Below are 16,130 nucleotides of genomic sequence, written 5' to 3' on the forward strand. Positions count from 1 at the left end.
AGGAGTCCTCTCCATCTTCCCTTTTCTCCCTCTTCATCTATTCGTGGCCTCCCACAGGCAGTACAAAGGTGAAAGAGGTGCCTCTGTCTTGAGTGTGGACATACCCTAAATGTTCCTGGAGCTCTATTCCAGCTGAAGTTGTTCCCTGACTTAAATCTTGTCTTCTTTTCCATTCTCGTTGTGACAGTCAGGTGCTGAGAATAAGACTGCATTTGGAGGTGGCCAGTAACTATACACTCTTTTTTTGCTGTTGTTCCCTCTGAGTATAGAGCTAGAGGGAATGCATCTCTTGCAGTCAGCTTTGTCTTTTAATGCTTGATTTTGACACAAAGGATATGCATTTTATTCCTTAGTTTAGCATCTGTTCTAAAGCTATTGCTCTGTGTTTTGCAACTAGTATTCTCTGCAAAGAGCTGCATCTGTTGCTGTTTTCAACTGCAGTTTACTACCTACTTCGGGGACGTCCCTCTCAGTTTTCCAGAAGATATACTTTAAGAACTGCAGTCAAAACGGATTGGTTCAGTCAAGCTCTGCAATTTAAACTGTTTGACTTCTCTGGTGCAACACACTAAGGTTGAGATGTAGATAAGGCTAGAGGTTGCACTGTGGATGGCACAGTGTGAGCTGATATTAGATTCAGAATGACTGTAAAGTCAGGTACAATTATGAGCTTCTTGTGCAAGATCTTTGCTGGTAGACAATCCAGTGTTGAAAGAATCACTCCTAATTTGCAATGAAGTAAGGAAGATCAGAGCAGCCATTTTGTCTGCCATATTTGTTGTTCCATGTGTAATTCCACAGGCCTCAGGGGGAAGATCTGCACCCTTAAAATGTTTATTGAAAGCTACATTCAGCAGTGGTTTCCTTCTAAACTTGGCTATGGGTTAGGAAGCAAATTCTGAATGTCATTCACCAAAGTATGTTATTAAAAACTGTGTGTTTATACTGAGAAGTACTTGTGCGTGAAGCACTCCTGAAGAATTTTAGCAAACCTCAGAAGTAACTTTAAGACCAAAGACATTGCGCTGAAGAATGCATTCAGGTATATTTTCCTACCTATCACAAGCAGATTGGATAAAGGCAAATATACTTATCTGGCTCAGCATGCTCTAAGAAGAAGTGGGTATGAATACTGAGAACATACCTTTTTGCCTTCCAATACAAAGGATGCAATCTGAACTCTTTTTAGCTTTGCTACTTCTCCATTCTGGGACACTGTTGTATCATCAGTCATATTGGAAAAAGACAGATGCTGAGACTGAGGCTATACTACATAGTAAATCTAAGCATGCCTGATAGCCTTTCTTGGCCTGGGAACAAAATTGTCTTTGCTAGTAAACTGCTAGCTTGTTCTCTGATGTGAGCATGGTCCTTTGCGGCTGCCACTTGCTCTGAACAATTCTGGGGCCTGATTTGGCAACTGGAGCATGCCAGGGACCATACTCAGTAGGCAGCTTGCTTGCTGCTACCCTGCTTAAGAGGCTGGTAGGCTGTGCTTTACCAGCTGGCCTGAGTATATGAACATATGGCAACAATGGCCAAGTTTACTGACAAAGATATAGCCTGACAGTAATCTGGCATGGGGTGTGCATGTGCAATACTGAAATTCAGCATGGAACATTCTAGCTATTCAGTGACATGTGCAGATACGTCAGTTGAACTCCTGGGCTTTCATGACATGCTACCTTGAAGTAGAGAGAGGTCGGACACTGAGGTCAAATTCTACCATGTTGGGCCTTGGGAACTCCCTAATGGGGTATGTGTGGAGTTGGCCTTTGCCAGCCTAAGATACTTGTAACTGAGAACAAATGCTGCCCCTGACTCTTGTAACAGTGAAAAAGGAAAATCATAACTAGAGTGAGTGATCCATTGTTCTGTCTCATTCCTAGTGGTTTTCCTATAGGCAAGAGCAGAGCTGGGGTGCTTTGCTCATGATGCCAAGTCAAAGGCTTGACTGTGCCATGCCTGCTGAAGCACCTGAGACAGGTTGTTAAAAATACCTGAACCTGATAAAACTACGCTCAAGACTTCTGTTCAAAATGTTCATGCCTTAACTTCCATGGCTGCACACTTTGGTCTTGAGTATTTTTAAATACTGATGTAATCTAGTCAGAATTGCATTGCTATTTTATTATGGAACAGAGTATTTTGGAGGCCTGAAGGTAAGGAAGACTGTATTCACAGGTGTATTTGTTTCCAGGTAGTGCTTGGTTCAGAAAGAAGTGAATGCCTGGGGCAAGTATCTGAGCACAATTTCAAAGAGGCATTGTCATTTCTTTGGTATTGATGACACAGGGAGCCAAAGGAGCAAGACCAAGGTGAGCACAGGAGTTGCGCTGGGACAGGGAGCCTGTGTGAACTGGTAAGAAGAGACAAGGGGAGTGAACTTAGCATAGATGCTACAGTGGTATTGTCTTTGTGGTATCTCACTCTTAACCAAACATTGCCTGAACTGGAGGACCAGGATGCCAGGCTGAATATGAGAAACAAGCTATGAGCTGGTAATGAGAAGTAAGAGACTAGTAGTAGGCTGCAGCCAGAGTAAGAAGGAGGCTTTGTGTGCAATTTATGGTTCAGACATTCATTTGATATCTGTTTGGCCTTCAAGCTGAGTGGGACTGTTTCAAGTGGAGAAGATGAGGCTCAGGGGAGATCTTATTGCCCTCTACAACTGCCTGAAAGGAGGTTGTAGTGGGATGGGTGTTGGCCTCTTATCCTGGGTAACTAGTGATAGGATGAGAGAGAATGGCCTCATATTGTGCTAGGGAAGATTCATGTTGGATGTTAGGAAAAAATTATCCTAAAGAGCGGTGAGGCACTGGAATGGGCTGCCCAGAGAGGTAGTGAAGTCACCATCCCAGGAGATGTTCAAGAAATGTGCAGATGAGGTACTCTGAGGAACATGATTTAGTGGGCAATATTGGTGGTAGATGGACAGTTGGACTAGATGGTCTTAGAGGTCTTTTCTGACCTTTATCATTCTATTACTCTAAGGGACAGGGTCCATTTTCTGTGCACACACCTCAGTGATGTGCTAGGTTTACTGCAGCTCGGCAGTGACTCATGACAGCTGCAGGTCTCTGGGCTCTTGCAATAATTCACTGAACAGAAGAAGGCTTTTCCTGCGGGGAGGCTTGATTCTGTGTCTTGCACCCATGCAGACCAGACAGAAATTTCCATGAATGGCTGTGGACTAATGCTTATGAGCTATTTTTTCTTGCATAACAGCCACTTTTTTCTAGTTCTCTCACTTCTTTTGCACATTATGTCATTTCACAAGTAAATTAACCTGGTTTGCAATAAATTATAATTTACATACGGTTCTTAAAACGCAATAAAGCAACATGGAACTGTGATCAGGATTTGTGATAATTAAATAGTTGAACTTCATTCTTCTTACAGGGCTACAGGGTCAAACTAGATGCGCAGTAGTTGTTTGAGTCTTTCTGTCATCTTTCTTGCTTTCCAGTTCAGTATTTTTCTTCTGCTGAGATCTTTATGTCTCTATGAATTTCTACACCATTTAAATACAGCATAAAGAATGGGTAATCCATATTGTGGGTGCAAGCTATTATCATGGTCCTTCTGCACATAGTGTCATCCATGATATCATCAGTTTATCCAGATGTGATAAGAAACCAGACTGCATTCTAACATATTATGAATTTGCATAATTTGAGTAATGCTTGTCTAATTCTCAAATCATTGTAAATTGATTTATGTTCTCACTACAAACTTCTTGTTTGCCCCTTCCTCCCCCAGTCTTCATGTCAACTGTGAATATAATTAATGTTTTTTTCTACTTCTGCTTCCAGATAACTGCTGAAAATTTTAAACAAACCAGAGCTCTGGCAGGACCCTGCTAGACGCTTCGTCCAAACATATCATCTTACAACTCAGATAAAAGGATCTGCTGGATTTTCTTTTGGCTGAGATAAGACATTTGTATTCATTGAAACCAATGTTAATGTGAGTAGAAAGAACTGAGATCTAAATTAGATAGATAAGTCATTAAAATGAGGTTATTTTCAAGACAGAACAGTATGAAAAATGGAGAGCGAGGGATGATTTGCGTTGACTGTGGACTTTATTTCATGTTGGGTGGTGCTACCATAGTATGTGTTTGCAAGTCACTGAGTAGCAGGCAGTAGGAAGTGTTGGGTTTTGAAGACTCTTAAGTCGTCCATTCACTGAGAGCTGGAGGCAATAGGTCTGAGACATCTCCTTCTTGTCTTACTGGTGCATGCAGGAGTAAAAAGAGAACAAGAAAAATAGACATCTGCCTCTCCACCAAATCAGATATGGGCTTTTATTTGGGTTTCTTTTTGACCCTCCCAACCATGTTCAGTTGACATATTTTCTGCTGCCATTTAAATATATTTGTAACAGTAAGACTTATAAAAAGAATAAACGAGACAATAAAATATATATTAAACAGTCAAATCTGGCAGATTAAAACAGTGAGGCAGTGCCCACACCCTGTCTTCACCTCACAGTCCAAAGCCACCGCTGAGTGCCTGGCAAGCTGCTCGAGTGGAAGTCACACAGAACACAGGCTTGGAAGTGTGTCCACTGCAAAGAGATGCATCTCAAAAAGGATTGCCTGCTTGGCCCTCAGATAGAGTTTTCTCCTTGTGGGAGGCAAGCTGCCTTTCATTTGTGCCTCTGTTCACATCTAATTGTGTCCCTTGCTCTGGGTCTGGTCCAAGGCCAACGGGAAGACTTTTGCTGGCTTCAGTCAGATTTTGGATCAATGTCTTTGTAGGGAATAGTTGGTAAAAAGACTGCGTGGAGGGCTATGAAGCGCTCATGCATGTTCTCTTTGAGCGTAATGGCATGCTGCTCTCTGAAGTGTTGCATGCGTGAGTACAGGGCAGAAAAAAAAAAAAAAAGAAAGGAAAAAGTGCTAAGCCAGGAGAAAGAGGGCAGGGGAACTCGATCCTGCATGAACTGGAGTGCAGCTGCATAGCCTTGAGCACTAATGTGCATAGTAGCAAAAGTGAGGCCCAAAAGGGGAACGCTTAACTAAGTGCCTCAGCAGCACTGAGAGATGCTTAAATGCATGTCTCTCCAGACATGCCTGCTGTGAGCCTGGGTGGGAGCATTAAGGGATCCTGAGATTTAGTGCTTTATGGTGAAAAGGACCAAAGCAGCGTTTAATGTGCACCTGCACGCAAATCCCTGCTGGGACTGGCACCAGGACATTTCTCAGCACACGTAATGCTGCGTGGCCATGGCTTTTCATAGGCTGGTGGATATTTTCTCACTTAGCAAACTCAGTGTTTCTGGAGGGGCTGATAATGTGAATTAAATTAAATTTAAAAAAAAAAACAGATAAATAGAGTAGGACAAACTACAGCCAAGTAAGATGCTGGGTAAATGTTTGTGTTGTATCATCAGCGGTGACGGAAAGAACCAAGAGACAAATGTGACCAGACAGTAAATATTATGGAACAAGCACTGGTGATCTCAAATATTTTGCATTTTTTCAAGGTATGAAGGGCAGCTACACACAGATGTAGAAGGAGAGCGAGGAAACACATCAGCAGGTAAGACTTCTACTTACCTCAGATCAATGGTGTATCTCAGAGTGGAAGGGTTGAGCATGGAATACATCCCCAATAGCTGCTTCTTCCTAGTAAGGAGCATATCTCTAAAAAATATTAACTGGAACCTTAGTAATGAACCCAGAAGCAAACAATGGAAATTTCAAAGAGCATGGCACAACTGAGAATGAAACAAATTTGCTTATGGACTGAACCCAAACTGGAATTCTCCCATTCTGTGTTCAAGAAATCCATCTGGGATGCTTAAAGACAGCTGCCACAGACAGCAGGAAGAGTGAACTTCCTTTCCCCAGGCCCAGGGCTCACATGGTCCTTAGCCCAAGGGTGTAATGAAAGCTATGGAAACTGCACTGACAAATGTGATGATGTGGAAGGTTTCCCTGACTGAGAAACTTTTGACTGTGAATGAGCTCCATGGGGAAGCCTGACTCAGGCTCCGTAGAAAATGAGAGGGAAGCCAAGCAAATATGGAAAAGAAGAGGTAAAGAAATAACTAAAGAGAGCATCTGAAAGAGGGAGAAAAAATTACAAGTAAACAGAAGAACTATGAATGAAGACCCAGAATTGAAAGATCGAGAAGTAATGGTTGCTTTCAAGTACGGTCTTTTTATTTAATTTTTGGCCATTTTAAGTCAAATTACTGAAGGCTGAACAGGCCATCTAGGAAAAACGTGCAGCTTTTTGGGACGATTTTTGATTTTAGTCTATGTTTGGAATTTAAGATATTGACATGTTTTGTTGGCTCTATTATTTGGATGCTTGTATTCAACACATTCCTTCAGGCACTGTTTTGTCAGCAGTCATTAGGGTGATGTTTTCACGGCGTGTGTGTGAGTGTGTGTGTGTGTGTGTGTGTGTGTGTGTGTGTGATCTACAGAGAAGGAAGAGGAGAAAGCATAGCTTTCCCCAAATGGGAGTCATGACCAACAGGCTTAGTAGGTTGAGGATTTAAAAAAAAAAAAAAAAAAAGTTTAATTTCCTTTCTTCCACTTGATGAGGACTGAGTGAAGTGTGACCAGCACAGGACCTACTAGCCAGCCTGGATTTTCCAGTCACTGTATTTTTACGATCCATGCTGAAATGAAAAATATGAATAGCTCATTACAGCTAATGAGATGAGGATATTCTTCTCAATGCCAGGAGTTTTCAGAGGACAAGCAGGTCACTCACTCCTTGATGTATCCCTCCAGGCTGCTGCTGTGCCCCTGTTAGCTCAGCTTTTTATTGTGTCTTTGGAGTGCAGACGCTTCCCGGACAGACAACTGCACGAGGGCTGCTGATTTTCAACCAGGTAAGGTCCCCACAGCTTGAGCACAGGAAGATCCCCTTGAAGCTTTGATAAGAAGGACAGCAGGAATTTCCCAAAACACAGGAGATGTGCACACATATGTTTGCCCATCTGAAAACCATAGAGCAATTGCCATACATGCTCAGTCATTACCTTCCCTATGCAACTCTTTCCAGAAATTTCTGAAGGTTTTAGCAAATGCAGCATTTGAAGTGAAGATTGAATCAGAGATCTGGGTGCTAGACATTAAAAATATTGTTGTTTGGAACGCCTGGTTAAGGGTTTCATTGCTAATTTCTGGCACACTACTAAGGTTGCAGGAGAAAGCTAGGACAAACTTTCAGCCTGGGAGAAGGGATGTGGTGGTTATTTGTTTGTTCAGGAGTGTGTCTGTGGTTTCCAAGAAAACCAATGGGGATGCACATGTGTATCTATGGGGAAGAATTCCCATCTCCTATGTAAAACACATCCTTCTTATTTTATGTTTACTGGGGACACAGCTCACAGTCAAAATGCTTTGTGCTATTTCACTGTGATACAGTCTCATCAGCAATAGGTGATTTAAACTTCTTTGGTATCATAGAATCACGTTTGAAAAAAACCTCTAAGATCACCCAGTCCAACTGTCCACCGAACACCAATATTTCCACACTAATCCATGTCCTTCAGTACAACATCTAAATGCTTCTTGAACACCTCTAGAGACAGTGACTCCACCATCCCCCTTGGCAGCCCATTCCAGTGCCTGGTTACTCTTTTGGAGAAGAAATTTTTCCTAACATCCAACCTGAATCTCCCCTGGTGCAACTTCAGGCCATTCCTTCTTGTCCTATCACTAGTTACGCAGGACAAGAAGCCAACACCCACCCTACTACAACCTCCTTTCAAGTAGTTGTAGAGAGTGATAGGGTATCAGCTGAGAATTGGTGGTTGTTCAAATCAGGCAGCAGTCCATGTTGAATGCTGATTCCAGACATAAGAATCTGGCTTCCCTAATACATTTGAAAGGCCTGGGCAGTGCGATGGATGTGATTTGCAAGCCAGCAGAGCCACTGCCTCTTGTGGGTCACATCTAATGGCCTTTGTGACCAGACATTGCAACCCAAGCCTGCAAATCTGAAGAGCCCTTTTCTGGTCTGGATACTGTGGAAATATATTGAAATATATATTGAAAATATGAATTAAAAATAACCAGATAATGCTAGATGGGAGGTTTATAACCACTTTCTACTGAAAGTATCACATTTGTCTTGATAAAAAATAACAATGCAAGTAGAAATACAACAGGTGCTTCCAAATTGTAAGCAATGACACAGCTGAAGTAACAATGCATTTTTTCCCCATGAATTTAAAAATTCTTTGCTGGCCTTTTATTAAAGTTCAAATTAGACAACCTGTTAAACTACTCAGTGCTCCTACACTGTGCTCTAGAAAGCAGTATGCATTTTGAAAAAGAGGTTTTTTTTCTCTTAGTCAATCTGTTCAATCAGAGGCAGATTAATCCTTCAAAGGATTATTTAATCCTTTCAAGTGCTTTGTGGATGATCATGATCACTGTTACTTAACAAACTGCCTAAATTCACACCTTCTTGTGGAAGTAGATAGTTACTTTAGACAGACCTCGTGACAGTTAGGTAGTTCACAGTAGAAGGAAGCTGAAGAAGCTTTGCCTAAGCTTTCTTTGCTTTTTCTCCTGTTTGTATTTATTTAACACAAACATCAGTTTGTATAAGCTTTATGCAATTGCACCTTGCTTTGCATTGCAGTGGCCTGCAAACATCACATTGCTGTGACTCAGCAGAGGGCCTTTTTCTGGAGAGGCACTTCACCTGAGGTGTGTTATCTTTGTTATCTGTTCTTGACAGTTCCCTTGCAATCAGTGAAGTGTATTCTTTCAATTCGAGTAGCTTGTTTAAACTACTTATTGCTTAAGCTAATTTATTATTTAAGCTAATTTATGCTAATTTGAAGTACCCAAAATAACAGCTAACAACTTTCCCATAGATTTAATGAAAAATATTTACAGCATCAGACTGTAAATTAAATTTAAAGCCTTGGCAACAAATACGTGCAAATGTGTCAATAATGCTGCACAAACAGCACAAACTTTGCCTCTCGTAATATAATAAAAACATGCTTAGTTTCAATAAAACTGAATTCAATCACATTGAAACCGTCAGGACAGAACGGGCTGAAAAACAATCCTTGATGCCACTGAGAGGAAATACTTGTATTTTTTTTAATTCAAAGTTGAATGAAAAATTCTATATAGCCTTGTAATTATACTTTGAAATTATGAATAGCCATTGCAGAAAATTACGACGTGAGTGTATGTATTTGTTGGTGTTGACTTAGAGAGGTCTTTTTGCTCTTCAGCGGCTCACAGCTGGAAAATGTTTAGAGATAGGCAGTCTTATTAGCTTGTTATTAGTTTCTCCTATCATGTCTCATGGGTAACATCAAAAATACAATACTGCTTTATTCCCCTTTGTCACTCCATTAGATTTCCACTTAAACTGCCATTCTAGCATGAGCTCTTAAACACAACTTTGATTTGCATCTCCTCCTGTACTATAGTAAAAACCATAAGAAACATTACAAAAATACAAACATAGGTTTGAATTATGACCATTTTTAGATGATTCAATTAGCTGCTAATAGGTGTTCACAGAGGTATGTTGTAATGGGAAGTCAGGTTGTAGTTAATGGTTACCATAAGCTGGAACAGTGTTAAAAACAGCCATCCTGTTTAGCTCAGCCATACAATCAGAGCTCTGTCTTTGGAAGTTAGTGTGGAATACTGAATAGGCAGAACCTGGGCTTTTGCTGGTAATTTTATTACTTTTCCTCTAGTGCTCAGTTGATATGAATAGGAATGGCTCTAAAGAACCATGTAAAGAAGAGCCCTATTAACCCGTAACAATTCTCTTGAGGAATTTTGCATCCCTGTAGGGTGCTTGTTACTGCAATTATGTTTTCCATTATGGATTTTCTTTGGAATGTGCAATCCACGTACAAAAATCAGATAGCTGTGAGTATGACTTAGTTCATCGCCAACACAAAGAATGAGCCTGTTCATGGCTTAGGATTTTAGAACACAGGTAACCACGGCAGAAGGCTAGAGAAATGGAAAAGAGTCTTGTCATCTGATCTTTCCATCTGTGTTACGACTCAAAGATAATTTCACAATTCTGTCCAAACTCGTGCTACTATATTACAGAATGTTCTTAGTCAGGATATTAAGTGACATCTGATTATGAAAATGAAAGGATAATACAGGAAAAACATACAGTGTGCAGACAAGCCAAATATACAGTGGTATTAACCATTGCAGGCACGTTCACATATCAGCATGTGTAAGTAAAGCGGGGGAGTGTCTTGCAATATGTCTGGTATGTGGATCTGCTGATCCAACTAATTAATATTTATTTTTTGTATTATAGCATCGTCTAGAGACCTTAATTAAGGCTCCACTGGGCATATTTCTGTATGTGTATAGCAAAAGGCAGTCACTGACCCCAAAGAGCTCCCAGTCTATCCAGATGGCATAAATGAACAGGAAACTGAGACAGGAGCATAAGCTAACACTTCACCAAGGAGTTGCTGTGAGTGAACATTAAGTGAGGCAGCTGAGCTCCATTGATGATGCACAAAACGAACAAGGCATGTAAGAGAAGATGTGGTAGCAGATAATATGCTAAGTACTGATCCATGACAGGGGAAAGTTATAGTTCTCAGCTCTTTCCCAGGCAAGGCTGTGAGCGCAGAGGTCTATTTCTGGAAACAAAAACCACTGCCCAGTCTCCAGATGTAAACCGCATCCCTATGCTGGAGAACTGCTGAATGCAAGGTCTGCTGATACACCAGAACCTCCAGACCTCTTAAACCAGCACTCAGCAGTGCGAGAGCTTCTTTCTGAAGATGAAAAGAAGTTAGGTTGTTTCTCAGCTCACATGGGAAAGACTGAGAGAATGGGGATGGGAAGGTCCCCATCCAGTCCTAGCAGTGCTCATTCTCCCTCCAGATATCATTCCTTCTCAAAGTCCCTTTACAGGAATGCAGACCTTGGGCAGCTGAGGAAAAACCAGCGGAGGACCTTACAAGCTGGAAAACATGAATATTGAAATAAAAAGCTAGTGAGTGAATCTTCCTGAGGCAAGAGGGAGAAGGCTGAGCAACATGCCTGAGAGGCAATTTGACAGGGAGGGGTTAGGCCTAATTAATCGTTGGGTTGAGGAGGTGGGTCAAGCGACAAGTGTTCTACTGAGCATGCCTCAGGCTGAGTCTCCCTTTCAACACATGCTTTATTAATACTCAGAGAGCAGCGGCTCCCTGTATGGGGAAAGAGTGGCTTGGGAGTGGTGGAGTTCTTCTACCTCCTTTCCTTAAGCAAAAATGCCCCATGCAGGCAGACCAGAGGAGCTCCTCCAGTTAAAAGACATTCATAGGCAAATGTTTCAGCTGTGCTATTTTAAGCAACGAACGGCCTTCCAGTAAGTGACTGAGTTTGGTGAAATGCTGTTGTAAAGTAGGAAGATTTGGTAGGAAAAAAGAAGTAAGCTCTTTTAAGCTCTTCATTGCGATGATCATGTGCAAAGCAGAAGGATATCATATACTGCTAATTTAAAGTCAATGAGGCTCTGTTCCAAAGTGACTTAAGACAGTGTTGTTTTCTTCCATTGAAAAGCATAGGTATGAGATGCATGTGCTTTGAAAGGTGCTGGTTCTTCAGTAAGGTGCTATTACAAGGCAGCTACCAATCTAGCCCCTATTGCTAGGGACTGGCAGAACTGCCATCCAGCCTGCTTGTCTGGCCAATATTTGAGATGCAAGCAAGCTATGTGTATGTGAAGCTGAACACTTCTGATTGAAAAGGAAAGCTGGTCTGCAATAGGTTGCATTTCCTCCAGCCTTTTGAGTGGCAGATAGAAAGAACTGGACCAAAGCTCTGAAACAATAGCAAAGCTCCAGTCTGTTGGCAACAACTGGCTCAAATGAGCTGTGAATGCTTTCACCTACCTAAAGAAATAGGAGCAGCTGGAAGATCATTCTGCTCACTGATCCTGCAGTGAAACTGTTTCCTTCTAAATTTTTATGTGGGGACTTTTGGTCTTGTTGCTTCATCTCAGTGTCACTCAGCATGATTTTGGACTTAGTGATTTGGAAATGCTTTTGTAACTTGTAGGCTTACAGAGAACACAGAGCACTCTGGAAAAACTTCATGGGAGCATGTGGAGATTTTCAGAACAAAACCCAATAAAGTAGTTTAGCTCTGTGAATGCTGAGAGAATCCCTTACAGCTCAGCAAACTCCACAATTGGTTTCATGAGGGATATCAAAGCACTAGATGCTTGGAGGAAAGCAACTGAAAGGGTGAAAAGAAACAGAAAACCCTCAAGATAGCAACAAATGTCAAGGAAGTTCTACTTATTTAGCCTTCAAACAAATCACTTGTCACAGGCTAAAGCTACCTAAGGAGGATCAATAATGGAGAATGAGGTATTACGTAGTTCAATAGACATAGATGTAACAGAATGTGTTGGCCAGGAGTTGAAGCTAAGCAGCTTCAAACTGATACACAGGTGTGCATTTTTAACTGTGAGAATAATTAACCATTGGAACAACTTACTAAGAATTGTGGTAGATTTTCCATGATTGCATATTTATTGTGGTTGTTGTTCAACCACAGCTATTGAACTTGATGTATGAACTGCTTAGCATAATCTTACAGTCTACGTTGTTAAAGATGTCAGACAGAAAGATTTTAGCTAGTTCCTCTGGCCTTAACATCCAAGCATTTTTGTAGGATGTGGAAATTTATTTTCTCCATCCCAGCACAACAGCCACAGGCACTGACAGGGTTGCTGATGGTATTATGGAAAGGCTTGTAAGAGTCTGAGTCTCCAGGCATGCCAGCTCAAATCCAAACAGGCTAGACTGAGAGTGGACTGTATTGAGCACAGTGTTGAAACATAGGCTGCATTTAATCATCTTGCTCCTAGATGGGTGTGCCACCTGCAAACTGGAGCTAAGTAACCTGGATCTTGAAAGACAGCGTCATCCTTGTACAGTGGGTTTAGAGTGAAGTCCTCAGAAATGAAGTTGGCTTCACGGTGTTTGCTCTGTGTCATGCAGCCAATGCTGCTGAAATAAAGCTACTTAGCTTTTGGTAGGAAGGATGGGGCATGGGGCACTAATGATCTTTGTTAGAAAAATAATAATTTCATGCTTGGGTCCCACTTGTTTGGACTTCATACCTTGTCTTTTTACACCAAAATCTCATTTATTGCCTTTTAAGGAGAACCCTCAGAGCTTTTGACATCCTTTGAGAGTACTAGAGGGAGACCAAAGGCTGTGGCACTCATGCTGCCGTCTCATTTTACATATACACGTATCTTCAGAGAGGTGAAATTTGAAAGGGCAAATAGCAGAAAGTTTTTGAAAGCAAAACTGCACAAGATTACATCTTACAGCTCAGATTTTCCTTTGAAGCCAGAAAAATCTAATCAGCAAGAATCTGATGTTTTCTTTCAGTTGCCTACAGTGAGGAGAGTTGTTCTCAAATGAGCACTGCCTGTAAAATTGAACTCATGCCAATCTGAAGTAGTGATGGTGGGAGATGCTCTCATGAAAGCCTCTATCTGTCAGGCTGAATGCCTTTTAAGACACATTGGTCTTAGTGGCCGTCTAGAAATGCTGTGGGGCCACAGCAACAAAGAGGAGATTTCCCTTGAGGATCTAAAGCAAGCAAACCCACACATGCAGAAGCTCCCTCCTTTATTCCTTTGTGTTACATGAAGCCAAGGTCTTGGAGAAGAGTGGGAAAGACCTTCCTAAGGCCACAAGAGGGCAAGTGGCCTGCCTTTGTACTGGAGTTTCTGTGGGTGAATTCTGAAGGATTTTTGTATCTTGGGATTTGTATCAGAAGTGAGACAGCTGGAAAAAGAATTGGAGCAAAAATGTTCTGATCAAAATAGTTACGCTCGTGAGGATGTTAAATCTTCTTATAGTCATCTATGAAATCAAAGACTGACTTCCTTTCTAGGTGGAAACTTGCTTCCAGCAGATGGGGATGGGAAGCTGAGGACTGACTGATTAAAAAAAGGATCACAATTAAACGTCATTGTCAAGAAGAGAGGCTTGCTGAAATTGAAGAGATTTATGTGTGAGATTTAAAGTGTCCATGATGTTGGAAGACTACACCAGAAGGAAAGTTTGTTTGATAATTACACTGGGAATACAGGAAGGAAAGACTAATTCCTGTGCTGTAAGGGAGGCACGGGTTGACAAGTAGAAGAGAACTGCATGAATCTATGTAGAATTATTTATTAAGGAGTTCCATCGAGGTGTGTATGGCTGTGTGCAATGCAGTGCAAGAGAAACATGTGGAGATGTTGAGTATGAATTCCTAGTGCCTACAGGGAGGTAGAGAGGAAGACTGATCATGTGTGATTAGACACTGATCGCTGGCTCTCAGGAAACAGGGGGTCAGTTCCTGCCTTGGCTGCACATTTCCTAGGGCCAGACATTTAATATCTTTGGTCCTGGTTTTCCATCTGTAAAATTGGAATAACATTTCTTTTGGCCTTATTTGTTTAGGCTGTGTGATCAAGAAGACTTTTCTCTCTTCCGTTATGTATGCAGTGTTTAACACAATGGGTACCCTGACTCTCCTTCTACTTACTCAGTGCTGTGCTGATATCAATGTGAAAAAAGGGAGGGAGAAGCTGGAATGAAATCCTAGTTATCAGGAGAATCTTTGCCACTGTTAAGGCAGAGGTCTGTGTCCCATGACATGGAGAAGCATGGAAGAAGATTAAAGCTGAAGATAGGGAGGAAGAAAAAAGATTGGATGACAAAATGGCTGAAGCTGAATGCTGGATTTTCTGAGCTCACTGAGGGTTTTGAGGGAGGTTATGAGATTCTGAAGTCAGCATTAGCTGAGGTCCATAGCACAATTCTTGTGCAGCGTAGGTCACTTATTTAATATTATCATAACGGGTCAGGGATCATACACTGTAGGATGCAAGGAGAGTGAGCAAGTAGTGCTGTCCATCAGGCAGGGGTTTGGTCCTAGGTTCAGTATAATTTTCTTGCCATGATTCTTTCCCCACAATATGGCCCTTACTGTTTTTAGGCAGCTCCAAGATGGTGAAGTAGAGTGAAGCGCATGAGGTGCCTGGGATGAGACTTCCTATGCACACGCAAACCAGAGAGCACTGGTTAGATATCTTCCACTTTTTCCAAATTAGACTCGGTCTATATTGTGGGATTGGCAACTTCACAGGGGAGTTATGTGATGCTCTTATGTGGAAAGATTGGCAAGGGAGGCATGGAAAGGAAGAGCGTTAACAATAGCATCGTTCCTGGCGTGCCTGGACCACTATTCTGAACAGTGCAGGCTTCTTCTGAGGCTTTTGCACAGACAGGAGTGTCTGAGAGTCTCACATTAGATGCACCGTTGTAAATAGTGGGCAACCTGCTTCATTGTGTTCTTCAAAGTAGAATGGAGAGTGGTCTGCCTACTGGGCTCTGCCAGTGTGTTTGGGTTTTTCTGGATCAAGAGACTGACCAGTGCAGATTCAAGGCATATTTGTATTTGTTGTTTCTAATTTGTCTAAAAAACACATGTACCAATGGTTCTTCCAGATCCCAGTTTGAAAATGAAATATACTGTTCATTTGGATGAAAAAAAGAATCTTGGGGGAAAATATGAAAGAGAGAGAGAGAGAATTTATTACTTGGATATTCCAAAAGTGGCTTTTTCCCCCTTTTTCCCTCTCTCTCTGAAATACCTGCCCAGTTATGAGCTTGAGAGATTCAGGACTTGTCTACACAGGGAAATTTATCGTCCTAATTATGCCAGTATAATTAGGCTGATAAATTTGCCTGCATATACAAGCCTTAATTTTGAAAGCTCCATTGTCTCCAAACACAAGTCTAGTGAGCAGTTGTATTTTAGGCCCCTGAGCTGTGCTTGCCAGCTGTGGGCTGACTGCCGAAGTCTTTGACCGAGTTTCCTCATTTCAAAGCAGTGGGTCTCTTTGGATATTAAAAGTCTGCATTAAATTAAACAGGAAGGTATCAAAGGAGTCATATTTTGCTGAAGCGACTTGCAGTTTCTTGTGAAATGCATCAGCTGGGGTGTGTAGGTCACTGCTGCCTCCTGCTTGGTGAAATGTCAGACCTGCTTGAATCTCTGTATCTCAGATATTTGTCTTATTTGTGCAACCAGGACTGTGATTATGGACCCCTGTTTAGGAAAGACGTGGAGA

This window comes from Centrocercus urophasianus, unplaced genomic scaffold (genome assembly GCF_019232065.1).
Source record: "Centrocercus urophasianus isolate 14NV4802_14NV808 unplaced genomic scaffold, USGS_Curo_1.0 seq_11, whole genome shotgun sequence".
Lineage (NCBI taxonomy): Eukaryota > Metazoa > Chordata > Aves > Galliformes > Phasianidae > Centrocercus > Centrocercus urophasianus.